Raw genomic sequence first — 7,446 nt, forward strand, 5'->3', positions numbered from 1 at the left:
ACAGACCTCCATATATGTGCAAGACATATTCGGTGACTAAATATATGGCTTCTATACTTACAATATACGTCTAAAAGTGCAAAGTCAAAAAACTGAGGGAGCAACTCCCATAACATATATGAGGCTGTGTATCTGATTGTGATTGAAAAAAAGTGTTCAGTTGAATTGACATGATAATCCTTACAGCTGTATTACATACTTTTAATTATATATAAAAATATATACTAATATATATATATATATATATATATATATATATATATATATATATATATATACTGTATGTATATATATATATATATAGAGAGAGAGAGAGAGATCAATTTGCTTGCAATGAATTGTTGAAGTGTGTTGAAAGCCTGCCTCTTCTTCTCTTACCTGTGGCCATTCTACTCTCCATCATCCCTCCCTCCCACTGTCCTCCCTGTGTCTTTGAATGAATGCACTTTGACTAGTGGAACATATGCTGCTGGTTGTTCAATACCCTCCCTCTGAGCCATAGCACATCCGTGTGTGTTTGTGTGTGTGTGTGTGTGTGTGTGTGTGTGTGTGTGTGTGTGTGTGTGTGAGAGAGAGAGAGAGGAGAGAATTATTGGTGTGTGTGTGTGTGTGTGTGTGTGTGTGTGTTCATTGAAACGTGTCTCCTGTTGCACATCGGCCATCTGTTCCTTGAATGGACTGATGGAGTACTGCTGTAACCATGGCGATAGGCCATTCAGTCAAATGGCACCATCAAGCCACCCCTGGCTGTTTTGTGTGTTTGTGTGTATTTATGTTTATGTTCAGGAATGGAAATGACTGGCCGAGTGGAGGAATTCCCACGTGTTGATGAAAGCATGCTGACGACGTGTGCAGGAACTCTACTAGATTGTTTACCACAAACTCAACAAACCTCATATGCTGTGAGATGGATCTTATTTTGTTTAATTAATCAAACCATTGTTGATTTTACCATAAAAGAAAGTAAATATACTCTTGCATTTTTTTGTACTGGGGGAAAAAAAGGGCTGTGCTCAAGAAATGCCTTGGCACTCTGGACACATTTTGAGCTCTTTTGTACATAAAAAAGTGGTCAAGTTAAGATTTCTGATTAACTCATCCCCCAAAACTTTAGTGATGTCATTAAAGCCAAAGGTGCTTCAGCAAAGTGTGAGTTTCAGGGAGAGTGTGCTCACTAATACAGTCATCTTATTGGGATTTTTTTAATAAATCGACTCCCTATAACATGTTTGGTTCTTTTTCACTGGAGTTACAGAGGTTATTCATATTTTATTAGGTGATAGTTTCAACCTTTATTTGTAACATTGGATTAAATTGATATATTAAATGGTCATACACTGTAATCAAAATGATTTCAATTATACCTTGGTTAGGATACTAATTAGTGAGGAATAATGGGACACATACACACACCCACACACACACACACAAACAACATCAGTGCGACAGTGAAATGAATATTGAGTTTCAACTGTCTCAAATCACTGGCCTATTCATCTGCACCCTCAGACCATTCAGCGACCCCACCCTTACAAACACACTCACACACACACACACAATCCCCACTTACCCATTACACACACACCCTACTCCACCCAGTGGTCCGGGGTCTGCTGGCCATATGTCAGCCCATCTCTTGTGAGACACCTCTCCTGAGACCCTGAGCCCTCTTTTGTGTGCGTGCATGTGTGCGTGCATGCATACCCTAATGTGTTTGCCATTTTTGCTCACGATCCATCTCGAAACTGCTGTCATCCACCAAGTGTTTGAGTGCAACTGACCGCACCACATCTGCACAGAGTCAATACTTGTCTAATTGCCAAATAGGATCAACGCTATTCACCGGTTGTTCATACTTAGACCACCGGGGTCTTCGTCTTTGCGGGGTGTCAGGAAAAGCAACACTTCATGTTGAACTTAATCTGTTCCAGGATGCTAGTTGAGCTCTTATGTGTTCATGTGGACACAGTTTTCCCCATGAGAATCATGGACATACAATAAATCCATTCAAAAAACGGTTTCGCCTTCAAAAAAACATTTATTAACTGTACGGGCAATGTTTATAGTAACATTTTAACGTTGTTATGTGTCGTGCATAGGATTTATGTACTCACCTTTGAGCCTGCATGCAGAATGTGGTGCAATTTTCTCCACGCCACCATGAATGCATCAATCACAATGAGGATCGAAAAAAAAACCAATGGAGGTAAACAAGGGTCTTCCCTTTTTGCTGTAAGACAGTTGCCCACTATAAAGCGACATTTTCGGAGCAGATAAGAGATTTCTGCAGCAAAGTGGAGACTCTACGGTATAAAACTGCAGTGTCCATAGCTGAGGCGCAGCAACATGGTAAGCTAACATTGTATTTGCCTGCTGTGTATCCTCAAATATTGTCACAATGTGATGAATCTTTTTTTTTTCTTTAATTGTTATTATTGTCTGTGCCATATTGTAGTGAGCATCCATAGTGTGTGAACTGCTTTCTTACATTGCATTCAAGGTCAACATCAAACTTTCCATCTTTGCCAACAGCCCTACACCAATTTGGAAAAACACAAAAAGGTAAAGAAGAAGAAAAACCCAAATCCTTACGATGCCTCCTGAGCTGAGGTCTTGTGTGATGATGGCTGACATTAGCTTTGCTCCTCACATTAGCAAATCTAATGAATACTTCCATTCATTTCCTATCGTGCTTGTCCTCAACAGGGTCGCGGGTGAGCTGGATTCTATCCCAGCAGACATCGGACAAGATTCAGGGTACACCCTGGACTGGTCGTCAGCCAATCGCAGGGCCCGTGAAAACAAACAACCAGTCACCCTCACATCCGCACCTATGGATAATTTAAAATCTTCAATCAACTTAACCTGCATGTTTTTGGAACGCGGGAGAAAAAAAAATCCACACTAGCATGGAGAGAACATACAAAGGCCCGAGCTGATATCTGAACCCGTTAAGCCGACATACGAACCACTGATCCACATGTAAGTGCAAATGTATTCTTCTCTTAAAATGATGCGTCACTCCAAGCAAACTTTCCTGCGTGTCCCTGTGAGGAATAGCGAGTTCAATATGGGACTGATTGAATCATCCCCAGTGCTTGGCAGACGGCGGCCCATTCCTTATTGCGGTGTTTTGTTTTCAAGTCCTGTTATGATCTTGGCTTCAGGGTCAACCAAGCTAAATTCTTTCCCATTTTGTCAGCCGTTCTCACCACTGTCGCCAGTATCTGGCAACACAGACAGGCGGATCACACACAGATTTGGCCCAAAAGTGCACTTGTGTTATTTTATCGACATCTAATTTGTCATTGAAAATTGAGTGACTTGAAAACTTTCCTTTTTACGCCTGCATAGGAACTTCTGCTTGCCTCATCATGAAACTTTTGGGAAAATTTTATGGATCCGCTTTGTAGTTCTGATTTAGTTGAATGCATCGGGGAAATATGCATGCTCTGTTTCAGGACGAAAAAAAATCATCACACCATTTGAAAATGTATCATGACTGCAAAAGTCTAAAAACACCATACAAACAAAAATACGGAGACACCTGGCTATTATGCCCACAGGAAGTAACAATTGACATGTGGAGCTTCTCCCACCTTTGCTGCTGTCAAAGATTTGACTCGTCTGGGAACGAGTTTGACGATTTTTCTACATCTTTGAGGCCGCACATGTTGAACTTGACCTCGCAGCCCACAATCTCTGGCCAAGTTCATTTCAAAATTTGAATGGGTTTCTTCCTAACCAAACTCATCAAAGCATGCATGCCATTGAGGACCTTGCTTTTTACATTGGAAACTAAAAAGAATCTTTCACAAACTATTCCCACAAAGCTAGAAGCGTCATTTTCCAAAATGTCTGAAGAACTAAGAGAGGAATCCACATTAAGAGGTGTCTTTCAATTCCTTTTTCTGTTTTGTTTGCAGTTTGAACTATGAAGCCGTGACCCCGCATGTCGGAACTTTTATCCTCATTCTCTCCACACCTTTGATTTCACTTAAGCAGCCATCTTTGTTTTGGGGGATCTTGTGTAAACAGAGTCACAGCGTGCACATACGCAAACATTTACCATTTGCCGCAAATTTGTGCTCTTCCTTTAAAGTAAGCAAACAAGCGTCCGGTGGCATCCTCACAAATGTCTTTTGAGTTGAAGCTCCCACTAATGTAATGCATACTAAACGTGTGCGAGTGAGCTACTAGAGTAAGAGAACTCCAGTGTGTTGACTCTGGCCTGCGAAATATATTTGACAGCCCCTCTCGTTCAAAACAAATCATACCATGTATTGTAAACATGACTTTGAAAATGAAATAAATTACAAATTAATGTTGTGTACATGCAAGTCACCAAGACGACAGGCTATTCAAATACAAACTCATGTGCTCAAGCGCATGCGCTGCCTTAACCCTTTCGGAGACAGCGGTTACTACAGTGGACAATTTATCGGGTTATCATTATTTGTGCATGAAAGTGGTAAAAGTGAAAAGTCCTGCCAACACATTGTTTTTGCAACAAAAACACATTTAGATTATTGTAAGAATATTCAATTCATGAATTCAAGGACATAAGACTTCTCCCCTGCCCAAGTAAACCATGAAACGACCCAAAAATTACAGTACGTTCACATAATCTACGGTAAATGAAACCCGATGACGCAACCCATTGTATTTCTTATCTCAGTGGTATCAATTTTAAAACGTCCTTTATTTGAAATCATCTCACATATACAACCATTCATATTAATGATGTCAAGATTCGTCAACTTATTTGCAACTTGAAACGTTTGCGTATCCCGCAGGATGATCGCAACGACGACACGCATGGATCTTGTTTTGTTCTGGATTCTTCCTTTTAACCAGGTCATCAGTCGCGCACACGCAGACGCTAGTGCTGCCTGCGTGCCACCTCTCGACGGCATTCCTGTGTTAATGCATGAATCATGACACTTTGACTCGGTTGCTCTCTTTCTTCCTCTCCCTCGGGCCGCAGTTCATGTCTCCGTCTCTTTCTCACTTGAGTCTCTGGCCCGGTAACGCTTTAAGGCTGCACAGATGTCTTGCTACTGCTTTTGTCTCTGAAGTGCTTCGTGGGTCACATGCATGAAGATTCACGGTTAACCAACAGACAGATTGGGGAGGTGGCTAAAGAGGGTCATGGTCAAAGGTCGAGATAATAGGGAAATCCCAAAGCTGGACGCATGGAGATACTTGTGAGGTGACTTTTATTAAGAAGTATTTGGGTCTTGTCCACGTGAACATCTTTATGTTGTCTGCTGACTGCAATCCCTCCTGCTCACGATTGGCCTCATTCACTATATTTCCTGAAATTGTGTCTTTCGAGCTTTCAGTCACTTCGCTTTACCTCTTCAGGAAATGTTTGAATCGATTTCTCCGATATCAAAGAGTTCACCGCTCAGCCCATTTGAATTTAGTTGCTCACCAAAACAGCAGCGCCTACCGAGGCACATCACGATGAAGTGGTCTCTCTGGCCACCACTCCCAAATATGTACTGAAAGTTTGTCTGTCGATTTTCTGTGCTCAGGGTTGTTGAGGGTAATTATTCCATTTCACTTAATTAATCTGAAATGTATTGTTTATCAATAGCGAGTATATCATTGATCAACTGTCTATGCCTGTGATAGTGACAGAAAAAATAAACTGAAATAATCTTCCACTAAATGGCAGAAGGTACAATTACAACCTGTGTAGCTTCTTGTTGCCATTCATATAACAAAGTAAGTTGTGGCTTACAGTAATATCCATATTCTAGCTTTGTGTTCAGTTGATCAAGCCCAGACTTCCAACTGAGTACGTATATTTGTGAGTAGATTGAGATGAGATCACCGTTGTTTCAGTTGTCATACTTTTTATGCCATTTTTGTTTGGTGGTGTGCTGTGAGATTTCTCGAATGTAAAATGGGTGCTTTGGCTGAGGTATGAAGCAGTAGCAGTTCTTTACCGCTGCAAACTAAACCCAAACTACTGCAGTGAATGTACTGCATTGTGAAAATAAACAAATACCTCGAGCTATCTAAAAGTCTGCTCACTTGTCCACCCGCCCCAACTAGTAAACCATTTGCAGCTTAGACGCCCGTCAAGTAGGAACCGAAACACGGCGTTTACAATTTGTGAATAAACACGCAGAGAGTGGTTTCCTTCAATCACATGGAGGGGCATCATTGGAAAAATTGCGTGTAAATCAGTGTCGCGGCTCTAAATATCTACCTGGAAACGCTCTCCTCACTGAGGACAGAAAAATTAAAGAGACATGTCATTCGTGAGGAGCACCTCAGGTTGGTCCCCTTTTTTTCCCCCCAACTACATTTTGCCAAGATAATAATGCTCAGTTTTATTCATGCTGTCATAATTGCATCATAGCTGCAATCTCAATCTTAAAGTCACAATTTACTACTTGATTGCGCTGTAATTTAAGTTGGCACCATTGAACTTGTATAAGAAAGCAGATGGAAACATTAACTTGTTGGTTCTTTTTATGACCTTAGACAGCCTCCCACCAACTGATTTCTGTGAGGGTCCGGGGAAATTCTTTTGCACAGCCTGGTAAGTTATTTGACCTTCACACACACACACACACACACACACACACACACACACACACACTCGCGCAAGGCAGGGGGTTACATTGTAGTAAAAGAGGTGATAGTGCTTCAGCAGGTACATGTCACCTCTTCCTGCTCTTTGATTTGCTCAGACACTTCCCTTTAGCATAGGACCGCCAAATACACACACAAAGCTACAGCCTCTTTAGTGCTTGCATAAAGTAACCCTAACTTGTGTTTGCAACAAGTCATGCTTGAAATACCATGATTGAAATGCTAGATTGGTTGCAGCCAAAGGTGTTATGTTTGGAACCACTGACCACACAAGGAGAAAGAAAGACAATACCGTTTTGGAATTTGGAATTGTATAAACCTCGGGAAGTCGATCAATTCAGATGCCATTGCTCACCGGAGGAAGCTGGACTTGACACACAAGCCTTAAATAGTAGAAATGAGTCCCAGTGTCTATTTAGCATGTAACTGTCAAAAAAGGAACAGGGTGAATGGGAAGAAGGAGCTCACAATGCCGACTTTTTCAATCTTTATCTCTCATTGACTCCAGTCATGTACTGTGCTGAAAGAAGATATAAAACATTAATTTTTGGCAAGTCTTGCCAAAAAGCACTTGTATTGTAAAATGCAAAATATTTTATGTTTGCTGCCTTACGATGCTGATTGTCCCTGTACCCCCAAAAATCTGTGGTAAATAGGCCTCCTTCTGATACTTACCAAATACCGTATTTATTCCCAAAGACAAGGTATCTCAAAGTTAGGGTTGGGACACAAAAGGGGTCTTAGGTCAAATTTATTTGTTGTTGTCACGTTAAAGTGCGGAAAATGTTTGATAGAATTGGAAAATAAAATAGTTTAATGTTTGATTTTAGCCTT

Source organism: Hippocampus guttulatus, chromosome 3 (assembly GCF_054856545.1).
Source record: "Hippocampus guttulatus isolate MCC_2025c chromosome 3, RoL_Hgut_1.0, whole genome shotgun sequence".
Lineage (NCBI taxonomy): Eukaryota > Metazoa > Chordata > Actinopteri > Syngnathiformes > Syngnathidae > Hippocampus > Hippocampus guttulatus.